The sequence below is a fragment of the Chelonoidis abingdonii genome, chromosome 3 (assembly GCF_003597395.2).
Source record: "Chelonoidis abingdonii isolate Lonesome George chromosome 3, CheloAbing_2.0, whole genome shotgun sequence".
Taxonomy (NCBI): domain Eukaryota; kingdom Metazoa; phylum Chordata; order Testudines; family Testudinidae; genus Chelonoidis; species Chelonoidis abingdonii.
The window spans coordinates 53,144,448-53,164,488 of NC_133771.1; positions in this window are offsets into that span (position 1 = coordinate 53,144,448).

Here is a 20,041-nt window from a genome sequence, read left to right on the forward strand (position 1 = left end):
ACCTTTTGGACGCTAAGATTCAGAGTGAGGGTGCATACCATGACAGGTGCATTAGGGGGAACCCAGGCCTACCCTCTACTCTGGTTCCGGCCCAGAGACCCTAATGGTAGCAGCTGTTGGCAGCCAACCTTTGACTGCCAGAGTTGCTACATTTCCCTGGGCCACTTCCCCACAGCGCTCCTGCTTCTTCCTTCTTCACTCTTACCTTAGGGCTCTCTTAACGATTTTTGAGAGTGTCGTCACTAACCAGCCCTTCAACCACACTTCCTCTCCTCTGGCTCCCCTGGCTCTCCTCTGCCTGACTGGGGTGAGCCCTTTTTATAGTATCAGCGGGGCCTTAATAAGAGTTAGCTTAATGGCTTCATCTGACTCTTTGCAGGTTAATTAGAGTCAGGTGTTCTCATTAACCTAGAGCAGTCCCTGCTCTGGTCAGTCAGGGAACAGAAAACTATTAATCCAGTGGCCAGTATATCTGCCTTTTGCTATTCTGCAGTACCCAACTGGGTCTATCACATAACATTGTGTTAACAGCAGCTGCCTCGTCCTTGGAGTAACTCCATAACAGAATTTTGACTCTCAGACTGAGGAACACACTTTTTTCTGGAACTTCTCTTTTGCTCAAGTGAGGGGACTTTACCAAGCACAGTATACATTTTCCGGTCTGTCAGTCAGCTCTGCTGGTGGGCATTTGGTGGAGGAATAGTCATGGTTCCACCTACATCCTGCCCCTCTCCAACTTCACCTAGCGTCCTCTCCACCCATTTATTTGTGAAGTGGTGAAAGGAGGAAATAGTGTTTATGTAAAATGCACTCTTCCCCCTGCACCCAAACTTGTGGCCCAGGTAAGCCCTGCACAACTAATTAGGAGCTTGAGCTAAGGTGGACCCTTAGAACCACCTTGAACTACCTTCAACATTTTAAAATATGTTGCAAAGGTGTGAAATAGGCCACAGACAGACTCTTGCTTGTACTCAGATTTTGTTGTTCTAAAACAATAGATACTTTATTGTGCACACACACACACTCTCTTGAAGCTAAATTGCTTCATCATTTATAATTTCTACCCTTTCTTATGCCATTGTTCTCTTGCTACAACCAATTTGAATTTCTGAGGCCTTGTACAAGAGAACTAAGTAGCTTTCTAAGGCTCATCCGCTTGTTCTTTTGAATTCTGTAACTGCACACTAGACAGAAGTTATAAGTAATGCATTTCCCTTTGTGCTTCTCTCTGACAACAAGAAAATACATTAATTTAACTTCTTTGGCAGGACTTGAACTAAGACCTAAAAACAAGAAAAGTGACTCAAACTCTTTACATTGACACTATTGCCCTGAAACTCTCACAGGGAAATAAAATACTTCAAGGATCCTGAAACTCAGTTAAAGTGACTTTCAGAGAAAACTTTCAAATATACCATACTACATCATACACATTTACATCTTTTCACCTTTTATGTATTTTTCAATTTCCTTTACCCTTTTCATCACTGAGCTAAGCTATTTATGTTTAACTAAAGGTGATTTTCTTAATAGTATATTTTACACTTTACAATCCCTTTACAAAGAAACCACAATATTGAATTTGTGACTTACCACCACCTCCATGTCAATACTCTTATGTCATTAAATTATTAATTATTATTAGCAGTAGTACTAAAGCAGTACCAAGAGATCCCAACCAAGATCAGGGCCCTTTGTGCTAGGAGCTGTATACACATAGTGTGGGACTTGCCCTGAAGCGCTTAGAATCTAAATAGATAAAAGGTAAAAAAGAAGGCAAGGAGAAGTGAAGTAACTTGTCCAGTGTGACATAACAGAGCCAGATCACATGAACATCTACACTACCCGCCAGACTGGTGGGTAGTGATCAATCTATCAGGGATCGATTTATCTTGTCTAGTGTAGACACGATAAAATCGATCTCCGATCGCTCTGCCGTCGACTCCAGAACTCCACCGCAGTAAGCGGTAGAAGTGGAGTTGATGGGGAAGCGGCAGTAGTCGACTCACCGCCGTCCTCACGGCCAAGTAAATCGACCTAAGATATGACAACTTCAACTACACTATTCGTGTAGCTGAAGTTGCATATCTTAGGTCGACCCCCGACCCCCACTGTAGACCTAGCCTTAATCTAGTACAGGGTTTCTCAAACGTCATTGCACCTCAACCCTCTTCTGACAACAAAAATTACTACACAACCCCAGGAGGGGAGCTGAAGCCTGAGCCCACCTGAGCCCCACTGCCCTGGGTGAGGGCACCAAAGCCCGAGCCCCATTGCTCCAGGCAGGAGGGCCAAATCTGATGCCCAAGGGCTGTAACCTGAGCCCTGCTGCTTCGGGCTGAAGTCCTTGAGCTTCGGTTTCAGCCCTGGGTGGTGGAGCTTGGGCTTCAGCCCCAGGCCCCAGCGACTCTAAGCTATCCTTGGCAACCCCATTGAAATGGAGTTGCTACCCACAGTCTGAGAACCGCCAGTCTAGTACCTAGCCTATTAGGCAATGATTTCAATGCTGAGTCAAGCTGAAAGAAAAACTGTCTTTTGCTGCACAGCTCCATCACATGTAGAAAACACTGAAAAATGGTTGACAGGATAAATTGTTTTTGTGGGAAAATGTTTCTGAGTGTGCGTGTGTGTGTCAGTTTGGGATGTGCAGAATATGGGACACAATTTTTGCGACTTGAAATGTATGTCGAGACTGCCATTTATTTAATTTATAATTTTGATTTATTAAGTGATAAACACAAGAAGAAAGATCACCATAGGCTTAAGCAGGCACAACTATACTGAAATCAATGGATCTATATACTCAGCAGTGATTAATTTGGTCCTAGCGTATTTAAAGTGGATTCACTTCCCTTCCTGTATCTAAAATGGGTCAGACTTACATAATATTTACATAATTAAAAGTATTTGTATTATATTTGTTTTTCTAAAAATGCATATGCTACTATGCAATGTTAAACATCATGAGCCAAATTACTGAAAGCCTTATGGTAGTTCAAATTAAGATCAGGACCCCTATGCTGTGAGCCACTGTAGAAACACATTTCCTATTCAAAGAGCTTACAATCTAATTATGACTGTTCCTGCATGAGTGCATTATAAGGAACAGACAGGATTTAGGTCAGGAGCCTCAGTACATCAAGTCGGAAGCAGCAATAATTTATATCCTTTATATCCAGCAAACTCTTCACTGCAGTACCTATGAAGTGTTAAGTCTTATGGACACATTACAACTTCTGGCACTGGCATTTGGATACTGTGTCTTCTCACCCCAAAAGAGGTATAAATTAGCAGCAATGCAACAAAATTAAATTAATTGGAAAAAATGTACTTTGATGCAATTGTGTTGTTTCAAGTTATTTATGAAAAGGAAAACGCCAACAAAAATAATAAAATAAAGATTTTAATTCAAGTAAATATTCCTGAGGCATCCATATAGTAGCAATTTCATCCTTAGTATAAGCCAAATTCAGACCATCCAAACTCAGAATGAAGAACAGGAGTACTTGTGGCACCTTAGAGACCAACAAATTTATTTCAGCATAAGCTTTCGTGGGCTACAGCTCACTTATTCRGATGCATAGAATGGAACACACAGACATGAGATATTTATACATTCAGAGAACATAGAAAGGTGGAAGTATGCATACCAACAGGAAGAGTCTAATCAATTGAGATGAGCTATCATCAGCCGGAAAAAAAAACTTTTGAAGTGATAATTGAGATGACCCATACAAGGTGTGAGGAGAACTTAACATAGGGAAATAGATTCAATGAGTGTAATGACCCAACTATTCCCAGTCTCTGTTTAAACCTACGTTAATTGTATCTAATTTGCATATTAATTGAAGTTCAGCAGTCTCTCTTTGGAGTCTGTTTTTGAAGTTTTTTTGTTGCAAAATTGCCACCTTCAAATCTGTCACTGAGTGGTTAGAGAGGTTGAAGTGTTCTCCCATTGGTTTTTGAATGTTATGATTCCTGATTTCAGATTTGTGTCCATTCATTCTTTTGCGTAGAGGTTGTCCGGTTTGGCCAATGTACATAGCAGAGGGGCATTGCTGGCACATGATGGCATATATCACGTTGGTAGATGTGCAGGTGAATGAGCCCCTATGGCGTGGCTGATGTGATTAGGTCCTATGATGGTGTCACTTGAATAGGTATGTGGACAGAGCTGGCATCGGGCTTTGTTGCAAGGATAGGTTCCTGGGTTAGTGTTTATATTGTATGGTGTGCGGTTGCTGGTGAATATTTGCTTCAGGTTGGGAGGTTGTCTGTAAGCGAGGACTGGCCTGTCTCCCAAGATCTGTGAGACGGAGTGTGCTTACAGATAGCCTCCCCACCTGACGAAAAATACTCACCAGCAACCGCACACCATACAACATACTTCTACCTTTTCATGTTCTCTGTATGTATAAGTATCTCCTGTTTGTGTGTTCCATTCTATGCATTCAAAGAAGTGAGCTGTAGCCCATGAAAGCTTATGCTGAAATAAATTTGTTAGTCTCTAAGGTGCCACAAGTACTCCTGTTCTTTTTGCAGATACAGGCTAACACGGCTGCTACTCTGAAACCTGTCAAATTCAGAATGTTAGTCTGCATAATAATGGTCTTTTAAAGTGAATCTATATCTAGTTGATGTGATACTGGCTGTTGTAAAGCAGAGGCAATCAGAGGTAATAATTTGTAACTCATTAATCTTGATGTTGGTCATGATGTTAATGCCACACCTCTCTGATGCCTTAAAGCTCACTGAGCAAATAATGTAAATATGTTAATCAATATTAGAAAAGAAGGTACAGCCAAATAAATATTGACTCCAGCTTTTTATCTGCTAGAAGTTTTGTTTCTTGTTGTACATATCGTAATATAGCATGTATATTAAACTGTGCAAATATTTAAGATGTTACATTGCATACTGATTAATAGGAGAACAACAAATCATCTCTTGTAATTCAAAGTACAGGCTATCTTAACTACTAGAAAATTTTCTACAGATGGCACTTTTGACTAGGAGTGTGCAGTAATGTTTTATAAAAGTTGCATAGAGGCCTATGAACTCCAGTTAATATTTAAAACCTACTTTCAGTGGCAGCAGGAAACAATCCATCTGTGTCAGTGGTAGAAAATAGCAGCAGCAAACATTTTCTTGGGAGGTTTGACCTTTTGAACATAGAGCAATTCACATACCTTGTAGAGAATTGTTCAGTAGGTACCCTGAGTGTGCTCAGTGTCTTCCCTTTTGTTACAACTCTTTTCATCACACTTCATTTTTGCAATACACTTTCACTCTTATGGGCTTTGGCTATGTGGCACACTGAATTATATGCCTCACTAAGAAATATGGCTTCTCAGTGTGTCTGAATAAGTCTGTAATTATTGATTGAAAATATAGTTAAGCAGAACCTTCCCCTCATTTTGGACCAATTTTCCCATTTACACTAAATTTTCCAGCAGCAAAGGAGTTGTGCAAGTCTTAATGCAGACTGCACTATTAGCGTTTCTTGAAATATACAATAGACTGGAGTAGGCTGTTTTTACAGAAGCAAAAACAGTTCAGTGTCCTACTGTCTTTGGATTTGCCACTTCTTCTGGCTAACGTATTTTACTACTGCTACTACTACTTTCTTCTTCTTCTACTGAAATTTCTCTGAGCCAAAATATGAAACCTAGTTTCCAAACAAAAAAATGATTCTGCCGTACTATACAGTTCTAGAGTCTTGAAGGATACTCAGCAATAATTGCATGATCTTGGGATAAGCTTTTGTTGTTACTGTATAACATCAGTACTCTAAATAAAAGCCTTTGTCAATACTGTGCTGTCAAAGAAAATAAAGAAACTGAAATGTAAAAAAGTGTGAGTTTGATATTTCTCCCTCTCACTTGGTATTTCTTTGGAGAGAGAGAGAAAATGCATTCACATGCATATAAACACCTGCATGTACACATTAAATATTCTAACACCTATCTGTACACTAGAATAGGATTTTGCAGATGCAAATTCTAACTCTTGCAAATGCCAAAGTACTACGATTATTTGAATATTACATATATAATGGTAGAGGGATTATATGGCAACTGGATAATTATTTGATTAATCTATGATGCTGACCTCTTGACATGCTGATGACTGCATTTTGCCAATGCTGGGTTGACCTGTTGAGAAGAAATGGTCATTGGAAGAAGAATCTTGCCATAAAACTGAAAAGTTAAAAAGGGGCCTTATTTTCAGCCCTTGGTCTCAACTTTTACATGAATATACAAGTGTATGCCCTTTGCATGAACTTTGGAATCACCTAAAGGTGTACTGGAACAATTGTAACATCTAAAGAGGTGTAAGTATTTGACTTTGCACCTGTAAAACCCTATCTTACTGTATGGGCAGGTGTTAGAATGGTTAAAGTGTGCGGGGCGTCTGCAATCACAAAGTGCATGTGAATATATGAGCACATACAGTTTTGCAAAGGGTGGACATCTTGTTGTAAACTGGGTCATTTACTGTTTGATTAAGATGTAGGAGAATGCCTGACAACACTGATTTGAGGAAGCCTTACGGTGCCATCAATGATGTAATATTGGTAAAGATATCAGCCTCAAGAATGTCATCCTACAAAAGGGAGAGGCAGCACACAGTTGTACACTTATTCAAAAACATTTGCAAACATTTAAGGCTAGCAGTTGCCAATTACAAAGGTGCAGCTGTTTCAGAATCTGATTAGGACTGATTGAGTCCTTTTGGTTGTGGGCCATTAATTTCAAGTGCACCTAGAGTTTTGCTGAAAGGTACAGTGTACATATCTGTATTAATAAATAAAGTGCTGGCAAATTGCCAGAGTAGTTTTTATATAATCTTACATTCCAGTAGGTGCTCGCTCAGAGAAAACAAAGTGCTTTGACGTGATTCCCAAGTTTCCTACTATGCAGCAAGTATAACACAATACAAATATCCTATGATTTTCCCTTGATCTGGAAGAGGAAAACGTACAGGCTTGTTATATATAGAAACTACGGCCTCAATCCAGAGCTGTACCAGAGCTTTGGTTGGTGCAGTGCATTTGGGGACAACACAAATCAAGGTGGCTTTAAACAAAAAATGTAAACTAAAGTTTTCAACAACAAACAAAATTCCATTTTTGTATTATTCAAGAAATAGTGACCATATACTAAACTAAAGCATAAAGGGAGGAGTTAAGGTTTGTAGATTAATACATTACAAGGCCAGAGGAACCATTATAATTAGTATGATCTCCTGCATAACACAAGGCATAGAATTCATCCCCTCCTCCCAATTTATTTATTAAGGTCAATAACATCTGGTTGAACTAGTTGTTCACCCATAATCTTAACATTGTCATTTCCTGAAAAGAAAAGTCCATCTAGTGCCTCCAGGAGTAGCCAGAACCAGGTGCTTCAAAGAACAGTGCAAGAAACGTCAGAGCAGATAGTTATTGAACAACCTGATTATTGTAACCATATCCTTTTCTTTTACACATTTTTTCTTTGTTTGTTTTTAAATAATGTGTAATGCAGTGTATATGTAAACACCTAGGCATATGTGCACGCCCAAACAGAAGAGCCAATGTTGTGGGCAGTGGGCACCACAGTATGTCAGGCTTCCTCCATGTCATCATTCAAAATCTGATCTGAAAATCGCCGCCCTGCACTTAAGCAGGTAGGAGTTTGGCTGGCAGGCAATGCTTTCTGGCTCTAGGGGAGAAGGGAAGACTTAAAGCTGCTGGAAAGAGCAGTCAGCCTGGCAAATGACTCACCACATAGGAATGTGGGGGTTAAAAAGTTCATTTGGGCTTGGCCCTTCCCTTCCTTACTCAGAACAGGCTGGGCAGCAGAACAAACAGGCTGGGGCTCTATGGCTTGCTGCAGGACCATGTGGAAGCAGTATGAAGCCAATAAAGCATGTCTCCAGAAAAGCAGCAAACAGCATTGAAAGCCAGATGGCTCCAGGAGCATGGAGAAGGGTAAGCTCAGGAAAAGAGGGGGACTGTTACCCCCACATCCCAGGCCCCAGACACAGGGAAGGGCAGGCTGAGGCAAATTACAAACAAAAGGGACAGTGGAAAGAAGGGGAACTAGCATCCCCTGCCCCAGGTACTTCCACCCCCAGGCAGGTGCAACCAGGGAGGGTGAATTTGCAAGTGAGGCTAATCAGAGTCTGAAACAATCAACATTTGCAAAGGAGGCAAGGTAAGTTAACTGTTCGTATGCCAGCAACTTGCAGTGCAGGGCAGTCCATATGAAGACCAAGGGCAGGAAGGGAACCCAAGGCAGATACTATTGCAGCAGGAGCAAAGTGGCGGCTTACAAGTACAGGGCCTGCTAATGCCCAGGGTGGTGTGTTTAATAACCCAAGGCATAACCCAGAGCAGCCTCATGGAATGAGGAAGGGAAAAGACCAAAGGAAGCGTCCACGAATGCAGGTGGGCAGGCTGTGTACATTAATAGGGTAGTCAGTGGAGCTGTGCAGCAAATGGTCAAGTGAAGTTGTTTCTGAGGTTTTCTCCACAGCATTACAGCGCTTCCAAAGGGCACAAGGTCACCCATAACCAGGTTGTTCTCTTCCGAAGAACACAAGGGACCTGAACCACAGAGGTTGGGGTACACGGGTGGCATCTGGCCCTTTCAGCCTAGCAAAGGGTGGCTGTTGCAGGGGCCACTGCCAGGTGCAACGACCATGCTCAACCAGGCACTCAGTGACTTCATCTGAGGGGGACAGGAGTCAGCCTATTGGGATGGTAAACACTCTGACTTACTCTGGGCCCAGCAATGGGAGGTCCAGAATCCACACCTTCATTGTGGGCACTGATGGTATTACATAGCTGCTGCAAGCTAATTTGCATTTACTACAGCAGCTTCAGGCAGCTAGGTGTGCGGGGTCTGCACGGGGTCACAGAGCAGGCCCAGCCTGGGCTCAGGTTTGGGCAGGACAGGGGCAGTCCCCTGCCCCCGACCAAAGGTAGAGATACCCTGTTGGAAACGAAGCCCCTGGGCATATGGGGACTCATTGACCATTAGGGTATGTAACCTCATGGGACAGAGTAGAGACTCCTGGGGAATCACTGAGGAAGTAGGCCTCTGAGGAACTTCTTCCATGCAGCCCTGAGTACGGTTATGCCGGGGTGGCTGACCCGATGGGAGATCACCTACTCAGTACAACTAAATATAAAAATCCTGAGAGGCGAATACATGCATATATTGTCCCTAGTGCACAGGGAGGTGACAGACAGTAAACATGGGCAAGGCAAGCAAAATAGCAAACTGCTCAAAGGCCAAAGGTGCCTAGAAATTGTTAAAAAGTTGGGCGGCTGCCTTCCTCCTCTATGTGGGGGGTTATAGTACAGGCTTACCTACAGAGGAGGCCTGCCTTGGTTAAGTACACAAATATAATTAGGTGGGCACACAATATGTTTGTGGGGCATGTCCTGGTTTAATTATAATTAGCAGTTTCAATTAAGGACAGCAACACAAGTGGGGATAAAGTGGCATTACACTGGTTGCAGTGTATGACACCAGGGCTACCAGGGGTTTGTTCATACCACAACAAGCTCGGGAGGGGCCCCAGGCACATAATAATATTTGCTGGGCATTTACTGATGGTGGTTGTTTTCACAACCTCTGTAGATACACGCATGTTTGCAAGACTACTATGGCTGGCAATTATATTTCAACAAGGCTATGCTCATGGGCTGTTCAGTATCCTGTGAAGCTGTTCAGAAATTCAGTACAAGGTTGCGCTGGACAGGCGTGCGGTCAGCAGGACTAAACCAAGTAGTGCATTGTTTGCATACTTTTTTTTGTTGCAGCTGGACACATTTCAGGCCCTGGCTAAATAGTGGGGGGAACCCTAGTGAAGGAGAAAACATAAAGCCCTTCCACTACATTGACCTACCTGGGCATTCAGCTGAACACCAGGGAGGGCATATCTCAGCTCTATTAGGATAAATGTCGGGAGCTATCAGGGTTGCTCCACAGAGCACCGGGGGCTTAAAATAAAAACACTCAGGCTACAAGAACTGCAATCTATTGTGGGGCACCAGAACTTTGCTTGCAGAGTTTTTGCCCCGTTTTGTGCCCGGTGGGCCACGGCCAGCATAGCTGGGCCACACCATTAAATACTAGGCACTAGACATATTAAGGAACACTTGAGGGAGTGGAAATTTTCTGAGTCAACTTAATGGAGTATCATTATGGAGGAAGCGATGTTTATTACAAAGGGGGTTAAAAATCCACTCAGATGCAGCAGAAGGTGCAGATTTAGGGGTGTTTTATCAAGGCAAATGGTGTAAACAAAATGGCCCGCCACTTGGACACAAAACAGGGTTCTGTGCAACATGACCTGCTTGGGATTTTCCCCCCATTTTAGTTGCGGTCATTTGGGGATTGGAGCTGCCTAATATAATAGTGTGCTTCTGGCAGATTGCACAGGATTATAAAGTTGGTAGTGGCGTTAACCTTCAACATCTGTTTTTACTTCCAAGCACATGCCAGGCATGGGTAATGGCATGGCAGACACCTTATCTCTTTTCCAGTTCCACAGATTTTGTGAGCTTGCAACAGGGGCTAGCAGTAGACCCCAGCATATGCCGCAGGCTATCTGAAACCTTGGAATGTGATGTGGTCAGCGGAATGGAGATTTTTGGTCCAGCTTACAAGTTGTTTATTTAGTTTTCTTTTAAGGAGTCTTGTCAGTGGATCCAGGCAAGGGGTTGCCTATGCGGCCCTCCTTGGAGAGCGGTTGTTGCAGTACCGGGTCAAGGACAATGCAGCTGCTCATGCCCCTCAATGATCACACATGGGACAATGGGTTCTTTATCCCCAGTAGGGCTGCTAGGCAAAAGGCCATTTGGAGACGTCTGGGAACCCGACTGGGTATGGGAGAGAGGCAGCCAAGCTAATGGCTGGCACCTCCTTGTGGCAGATATTCAGTGCAGGTATTCCATAAATTAAGGCACAAAAGAACGAAAAAATGGCTTGGAAAAGGAATTAAGGAGAGGTGATTGATAATTGAGCAAGCCCGGGGCAATTGGGGACTCCTATTACTGGTACAGCAGAAAGCCAATCCCCCCATCATTATAGTTCACCTTAACCTCCTCCTATGAGGGGGGGTGGTCGGTAAGGTCCCGGCAAGGGAATTGCTGCAGGAACCTGGTCCTGGCAAGAAAATTGCTGGAGGGACCTGGATGAAAGGGTGGAGGGAGAAAGTGATGAAAGCCTTCCCTCCCCCAGAATTGGCTGGAATTGGTAAGATCCCAGTAGTGAATCTGCTGGAGGGACATAAATTTTGCACTTGCATAGCATACATTTTATCCGTCAGATTAGTCCCAGACATCTGTCAATAATAAAGTTGTGGTCTGATTAAACCCATATCTAATGTCTCTTGTCATTCTTTCGGCATAGCCAGACAACCAGTTTGTTCTGTACTGTCCATAAATGCTAACCATTGTCAGTATTACACTATCACTCTCCCAACTTAAAAAACTTGTAAATTAAATCCATTTTTGGGCACCCAGACTATATTTGATCTTTATCTGATCTTTATTTGTTTTGTTTGATCTTTGTCTCTCCTATGCTTTGATCCTGTACTGAGATCAGCTCACAAAAAATGTCTTATCTGTCTTGAGTCCAGCTGAGTCCAGCAGACCTCTACATGGTTACAGCAAATCACAATGCAGGATTAGGGACTTGGACTATGAACTCCTCTGGGTAGAGAGTCTAATTTTCTTAATGGGCAGTGCTAAGCACACCTTCAACTCTTTATTAATGATAGCAATAATTAACAGTCCATCAGTGCAATTGTTTATATAACTACAATATGTACTTCAAATAGTTCAATCAGAAATGTTAAAATTGTTTGGTTTTCTATTTTCTGCCAACATTAGATATGCAAAATGTTCTTACTTATTTTCTACCCACCCTACCTCACAGATACTATTTTATGAGAATTCATTGAAAAACATGAGGGACTATAATAGTAGAGCCATATGTATCTCACTCATTACTCTAGTGACTACTGCTAATATGATGAGATGTTCTGCCTACTGATGAGAAACATTTAATATATAGCATTTTTTTTCAATTTTCATAATTAATATGTTCCCAACTCTTATACTGCTACACAAGTCTCATGTTAATGCCGAAAAAAAATTTCATGTTGAAAGTTGGAAAATGTTTTCATAAAAGTCATTCAGTATTTTAAAAAGATATTTTTATTAATTTAGTTAAACAAAAATGAAATAATAAAATAAAATTATTCAGAGTAGTTCAATAGAAAATATCCATCAGAATTAAGAAACAAATTATTAATATTGAGAGAAAATATCATCATTAGCTAGGTGTTTGAGCCATTATAGCAGTCAAAATACTTGGGGGAGGGGGTTTACAACCAAGATATGAAAAAAACCTACATGCAGTGTATCAATTCGCCACTCAATTCAGAATGGACTCATTGAATAAGCTGATACAATTTTTAAAACAATCAGATCAACAGGTTTATTAGAATAGAACCAATTTACATATTATCCAGATGTACTAAATGGTGATAGGAGCAGCTCAAAATATCCATTAACGAGATGTCTGATGACAGCATAATTTAATATACTATGAGTCCTAATTTTTTCCCCTAATTTATTCATATTAACCTAAACTTTTTTTTAATTATATAGTTACATGAATTAAGTTTTGTCTGTGTGAAATTATTTCACCATCCATTGCATTTTAATAAGGAGCAAATACCATAAAAGGTGATATAAAAGAGAGCAGTATGTCTTTCAGGTAGTGCATAGTTCAGCTCAGATTTGCATTCACTACAAATTACAGAAATGTTATCTTTATTTCTTCAGATAAAGAAATAAAGAGGGTGATAATGTTTGAAAGGTGTTTACTTTGATAAGTAAGAAAGAGGACTAGAAAACTACATCGTCACGTCAGTGCCACACCGATGATCAATATTAATCAAGAATGAAATGTCTTTCTCAGTTGATTTAATTTCAAGTTCAAGATAACTTTTACTTACAACAAGGGTGCTTTGTGGCAGATAGATGTCTATACAGGAAATTAACTTCAATAAATAAATGCCCTGCTTACCCTGAAGATGTATCTTCATGAACGAGTTTACCAGCAGGTTGCTTTTCATTCTTGCTCCTTTATGAAGTTGAACTGTGGAACCATACCTCTTACTAACCTAGCTAGGGACCTGGATAGATCAGAGGATTGAAAACAAGATATGAAGCCTTTAACTCTAAGTGCCTCATTTAAAATTTGTTCCAAGTTAGTAGTGACAAAGTGGTTGTCACTGAAAGTCATTTAATTATTTTTTGTGATAAAGACCTCAGTTCACCGAGTGCACAGATGTCTGTATTACACACAAACCAAAACATCACAACTGACAACTCTTTTTGGCATTCTCATCACAAAAGCCAAGGTTCTCATAGGCAGTGGGGATCTAACCATCCACTCACAGTAACACGGCTTCTCCATGTCAAGAGATGATGGTTTATTGATATGGCAGTGTGGAGGGCCTGTGCTGACACTGCACTTTCTCTGTTGGTGGTCAAAAAGGGGACTTCAGTCTCCAGCACAGTCAGTCTGGCACTTTCATAAGCACATATACTGTACCAAGTCTTTAAAATGAGTTATTTTATGCCTCCCTGTTTCTTAATGCAGTAGCACTAGACACTATTTTCGTAGTCCAAGGGTGAAACTGACAGATCCCATTCCAGTCCCAGTGGAAACTAACATTATCAGTTTGTATCCTAGCATTTGATTCATGTATTTAGAAAGCTTTCAGAGTACTTCAGTGCTTAAAACATTCAAAATACAAAGGGTGACTGTGTTCAGTATACCAAAGAAACATCTTAAATGGATACATAAAACAGTGGGTTACTGGCACCAGATTTTCATCTCTGGAAGTCTGGGTTCAAACATGATATATTAGTAATGGAATGAGATCTAGTGGTCCTGAACTAATCTCTAATTGAAATTCATTCACACTTAAAAAACAAACACGTACTGTAGTTTGGGATCACTGGTACTCTACTTAAAAGAGCATTATCCATTAAATAAATTGGAAGGGCAGAGTTATGGATAGCTACTGAGAGTCACAAGCAGAAATCTGCATAGTTCATCTGCAATGAATAATGAAATTAACTAGATGTAAAAATATATACATATTTATAAAGGTATTTCTCACCCTGATGTTTTTGCATAATTTCTAATATTACTGTTATATATTAGACTGGAAATTAGGGGCAGAATAGTAGAAGTAGCAAAATATAAGGGAGTTTCAGAGTATCTTACCCTAACAGAACTTAAATAAAATACCCTTTTTATTATATCTTTGATTGAATAAGAATTTTTATGCTGTTCTCATCAAAAATGTAATAGGAATGGAAGCTGTCAGACTTTGCAACATATTTTAAGAATTAGTAAGCAGTTCTTCCCATTTTTTTTAATGGCTTGTACATTTCCCATATTTAGAAATTTTTATCTCACTGCAATCTTAATGCACACAGCTTAATAAATATAGAGGAGTGAGCCTAGTAACATCTTTAGGGATGAGGAATGTATTTTCATTTTTGGTTAATTCCCAGAGTGAAAGTGACATCTATTATAAAGCACCCTTGTTGTATATCTGAGTTAGCCAGCAGTTAGAATTAAAGCAGGGAGAAAAGAAAATGTCACACTGATGAATATTGATCACATCTACTATGCAGACCAATGATCTGGAACAGGCCATTTGTTTCTTCTGCCCTTCAAAAATCTTAGAAACTTGGAAAGATAACCCACTTTAGTGCATTTATAGTTATGTTATATAGTTATTTATACCATGAACCAACACTGTGGTATGTGAGTGCCTTACCACTGCTTTGTGGTTCTGTTTTCCCCTTTGGGGTATATACAACATTTTTTTAGAAATCGCCTTATACTGCTGATTGTGGTGTTTTATTGCTGTAGAAAGCTAGTGAGCAGAAAATAATTTTGCATTTAGAACCTAGGAAGCATCATACTGGATGATACTAGTGGTCCTGTAGTACAGTTTCCTGTCTCCAACAATAGCCAGTATCAGATGATTCAGAAAAATAGTGAAAGAAACCCAACAACAGGCAACTCTGGAGCTACTTTACCATAGGAGATGTTTTCTTCCTATTCCGTTATTGGTTTATTTGGGATGCATAGGTCTACACTGCAGCTGGTAGTGAGCCTCTCATCCTGAGCAGACAGACTCATGCTAGGTCCACTGGCGCTAGTGTGCTAAAAATGGCAGTGTGGACATAGTGGCATGTGTCGTGGCTGGGGCTAGCCCCTCAACCTCAGACACAGGGAGTTGGGTGGGATTGTACTCAAATGGCTAGCCCAATCTGCCATCCATGTTGCAACATCAATACTGCTAGTTTTAGTGCGCAAGTGAGTCTTTGTACTTGGACTGGAATGCTCACTCCCAGCTGCAATGTAGACACTCATGAAGCATGAGGGTTTATATCTGATACTTTTCTATCTTATCTAATGTAACTGTGTATGTTTTGATTGCATATACAAATGTTGGCTGCTTTAAAAAAAAATTGTGTTAGAACCTTCACCTCAGTTAATGTGGACTGATATCCACCAGTACATAAAGTTTTGGAGGCAACTTGGTAATGTACATCTTTATATATAGTAAGTGCAAAGAAAGGCTTGTTCATATTACTAACACAACCTTAATATTTTGCATTGCTCTTGGTTACACCTGTATAAATTCCATGCTGATGACACTTGTTAAAAAAATAATGCATTAATTAAATTTGTGACTGAACTACTTGGGGGGAAATTGTATATCTCCTGCTCCATGGTTTTACCAGCATTCTGCCATATATTTCTTGTTATGGATGACAACCTAGCATATGTTATTCGATTTAAAAACACTTTCATTGCAAACTTGGCAAAACACAAAGAAGGTACCAATATGAGATTTCTAAAGTTAGTTACAGCATTCGACCCAAGGTTTAAGAATCTGAAGTGCCTTCCAACATCTGAGAGGGATGAGGTGTAGAATGTGCTTTCAGAATTCTTAAAAGAGCAACAATCTGATTCGGAAAGTTCAGAACCCAAATCAGCAACAAAGAAAATCAGTCTTCTGTTGATGGCACCTGACTCAGATGATGAAAATGAATGGGCATTGGTCTGCAGGGGTTTGGGATCATTATGAGCAGAACCTGTCATCAGCATGGAAGCATGTCCTCTGGAATATTGGCTGAAGCATGAAGGGGCATGATAATGTTTAGCATATCTGACACATAATTACCTCGCAACACCGGCCAGTGCCATGTGAACTCCTGTTCTCACTTTCAGGTGACATTGTAAATAAGCAGGCAGCATTATCTCTCGTAAATGTAAACAAACTTGTTTGTCTTAGCGATTGGCTGAACAAGAAGAAGGACTGAGTGGACTTGTAGGTTCTAAAGCTTTACAGTGTTTCGTTTTTGAGTTGCACTTTCATGATTAAGAGATTGCACTACAGTACTTGTATGAGGTGAATTGAAAAATACTATTTCTTTTTTAAAGTGAAAATATTTGTCATAAAAATAATATAAACTGAGCACTGTACACTTTGTGTTCTATGTTGTAATCAATATATTTGAAAATGTACAAAACATCCAAAAATATTTAAATAAATGATTTAGCAGTGCGATTAAAACTGTGATTAATCGAGATAGAATTTATCTCATGATTAATCACAATTAATTTTTTAATTGTTTGACAGACCTAACACCATCCTATTCCAAAAGTTAAGATTATAGCTTTTGTGACACTGGATCTGGGCTCACTTCTCATTAAATACTCAGTACAGAGTATTTCAAATTAACAGCTAAATAGTGTTCTGTTATTTATGATGCCCATTCCTTCTTTTTCTTCCTCTTTCCATCCACTTACTTTGGGGTTTGTATTTTAAAAATATAATCTGACTTGAATTTTTCAGCATATGTTGCATTGCTAGCCTGACAGTTTTACACATCTCTAAGCTTTTCCAAGAAGTGCATGCAAAGCTTAGGAAGCTGATTTTATTTCCTTTTGTACAGTGATCCCATTAGGTATATCCCCACGGCACAGCAACTGAAAAATCACAAAGCCTCATTGTGTTTGAGAAAAATAACCCTCATGCAATTATACAGGAGTATGAATGCTTTTCACACAGGATGAAGTTAATTTGGATTCCAACACAGTTGTGTTTCTTTGAAGAAAAAGGAAAATTAAATATATTTAAATTTAACACAGATATTTGATAGTTTGTATAGCTCTTATTTTAGGATAAAGATCTTAAAATGGTAAATATCAATATCAATAGTAATATTTGTTTTTAGAGATTTGATCTTCAAATTTTTGTGCTGTGTGGCTAGTGTACATCAGCTAACCTGGAGATTCACAAGATCATATTTTCTTTAACATAGTCCATACACTAAAGCATATTTGACCACAATCCACTTCATAAACTAATTACATATACAGTCAAGATCATTGTAAAAGATGAATAATCAGTTTCATCACAGTGAAGTGACCATGTTGTGAAACACTAATATAATATTAGTTTAAGCAACACATACACTAGCCTTTTGAATGAAAGCAAATAGATTAGGGCCTCTCTGTACAATGAAAAACAAAAAACAAAACCTGCAGTGTGATCCAGCCTGGTGACAAATATAAAAAAAAAAGCAATTTCACTGGAGGGGTTGCTCACAGCAGCTCATAATTCTTAGTGAAAACTTGACTATTTTGTATTTATGACAGATTCCTTATTATAAATTTTCAACATAATCATTAATAAACTATCAGATATTGAAACAGGTGGTTCCTTCTGCTGGCATTTTCTTTTTGTTCATCTTCCAGCAATTTATAATTAAGACATTTTTGTTAAGATATTTCATCTTAATATATATTGCACTACACTGAGGTTGATAATATTAGTCTCTACTCTGATATTACAGCCTTGTTTACTACAGTAATGCTTATATGCAATTAAATACATTTTGGCACCTCCAAAAGGAAAGAAAATGGACTAAAAATCAAGCCGTCACTCTCTATTTTTGTGTGCTGCATTAGATTTTTAGTTGCATTTTGACTGTATATGCACAACCAACCTCTTTCTTGGACATCTGAAAACGTAAGTTTGAATAATTAATTTTGTAACAATGTTTCTGTTATATTGGAAAACAGTCTCCCAATGTAGGAGATGAAAGTGTTATTGTTACTGTATTCTCTGGAAAAATATTTTAACTCATATAAACATAATTTAACCCTGATAATATTGGGTAAAGGATCAAAAAATAAAAAGATAAGAAAATTCCGAGTAAAGTCAAATGTGTTGCCTGGGGCTCTTACAATCACAGGGATCATTAATAAGACAACTCTATGCATTACAAAGAATGTCCAACAAAATTTCAGGGTCACAAATTAAAGCACAACCTCTGGCATGATATTCTTAAGATACTCAGAAATTATGTCTCAATTTTACGAGGCCAGAAGTCATGGATTTATGATGAAAAATGCATCAGAATTGTCTGGTAAGAGCAGCATAGGCTTATTACCATATTACCACAATGGCAGTATGAAGAATCCATGCACAATGGATTTCTATTTTGTCAGATTTTGCTTAATTGAGGCAAAGAATGCAGTTACAGGATAAATCAAAAGAATATGATTTAATTATGGTTATTCTTATCAGGATGCCATATATATTGGGATAGTTTCTCCATCTCCCTAGGAACACTGGCCAAGATTTTCAAAAGCATCTAGTAATTTCAAGTGATCAATGTGAGTTATCTTAAAGTGTCATTATTTGCAGAAAGTGCTGAGATCTCATCATCTGAAAATCAAATCCCTTTAAGGTATCTTAAACTGGGTACCCAAAATCACTAGTTACTTTTGAAAATCTTGACCACTATCTTAAATATCTTTTTTTGATTCTCATGAGAGGAATAGTTTATGCAGGATACTGCTTATTCCTACTGGTTTGCTCCCACATGGCTTCCAGCTGAGGTTGGATTCATTCCAATGGGATGACAATAGGCAAACAAAACAGGAATGCAGGGGCAAGATTAGAAAGGCAAAGGCACAAAATGAGCTCAAACTAGCTATGGGAATAAAGGGAAACAAGAAGACTTTTTATCAATATAGTTAATCTTAATAACTTCTGTGCAGGAAAGATAATGAGAGCAATTCCCTCGTTTAGATAACTTAAACGCTAATAACATCCTCCGTATACCGCAATCACATGCTGGGACTGGGCCCAAACTTGGCAAAGTTGCGTCACTAGGTTTTATACATTAGAGAAATGGTAGCGGCTCAGTTCATACGACGATTTAGTAACGAGAAAAAACGTAATGAAATCATTTTTCCAAACCCTCCAGATGCTGATGAGCTTTCTTTTGATAGGTTATCTAACGAGTTTCTTGAGTGGATAGTATTCACGGAGAAGCCGGTGAGATGTGGGTAATCTTGTTAAAACTGTCTGGGTAAGATTAGTAAGAGCATTTTTGGATTACGGGCGTCTGTCGCAGGCTGATTGGTTATCGGATCACCCATACGCGCAACATTCACATTTAGACATGGGGCTACTACACAGGGCTGACGCTGCATTAACTGGCCTCTGGAGAATAGACCATAATTGAATAATGGCCTCGGTAGCACTGCACCTCAGAGACGAGTTATATGCTGGAATCGGTAATAGACAAGTGGTGGTTCGCAGGGGTCTGTTTTGGGATCGCGGACCGGCCTCTGTCACATTATCTCACAACTTCATTATCCACGACTCCTCATCTAGATGTGGTTCTCACTCGTTTTAGTATTAATGTTAAATAGTATACGTCGTAATTGGTATAACTTGAGAGTAGATTTTCTCTGCATCGCAGATGGATAACCTGAAACTGACGGAAGGATTTCTGATGAATGGGTTATACCCGTCGAACAAAGCTTTGCCAGACTGCCATGAATAATTGGTGATGGGGAGACAGGTTGAGGGTCCAATTAAATAGCCAGATGGAACACTGATACTGCGACAA